An 807-nucleotide genomic window follows, 5' to 3' on the forward strand; every position below is an offset into this window, starting at 1 on the left:
AGACAGGTGCAAACACACTCAAACAACCTAACCTTCCATTTAAAAATACAGACTGTAACTCCCAGAGCTTTCAAGCTGCATCCACCAACTGTCCATGTCTGTCAGTCACTGATCTCAGTTATTTCTGTCTGCAGCTCCATGCGCCCTCACCTCCATCACTGCGCACACGGACTGTTACAGCAGCCATATAACAGTTAGCTGGCAGCTGAATGAAGGATCCTCCTTCTATGTGGTCCACAGCCGAAGGTCATGACCAAAGCATTTTGATGTGCAACAGCACAAGCACGTCCTGTGACCTTACCGGAGCAAAGTGTGGAATGCAGTACACAATTATAATCTCTGCGTCCTCCGACAAATGCAGCAGCTTGCGGAGTCCCCCTCTTAAGATGCACACAGGTACACATAAAGACTCATTGCATATGTGTGAGATTTGAGAGCTGCACAAAATATGCATAATTCACATCCACCTCCTCTCTCTTTAATTCTCTTACAGCACCTTGTGCACCTCAAAATGTCACAGTGAATCCAGTGTGTGACTCAAACGGCATGATGGCATCATGGTCACCCTCTCTGGTTGCCGAGTCGTACTCGCTCACGGCTAGCGGCAGAGATGGAGATGTGCGAACCTGCAGAAGCATCACGAACAACTGCACCCTGCTTCACTTGCACTGTGGACAGATTTACAACGTTAGCATAACTGCTTCGGCTGGAAACTGCACCAGCTTGGCCAGTCAGCAGGTCACCTTCCATACTGGTGAGACCACTTTGGCTTTAAATGAAAAGCATTCAATTTTGGCATGAAATCTA

Source organism: Megalobrama amblycephala, linkage group LG24 (assembly GCF_018812025.1).
Source record: "Megalobrama amblycephala isolate DHTTF-2021 linkage group LG24, ASM1881202v1, whole genome shotgun sequence".
Classification (NCBI taxonomy): Eukaryota; Metazoa; Chordata; class Actinopteri; order Cypriniformes; family Xenocyprididae; genus Megalobrama; species Megalobrama amblycephala.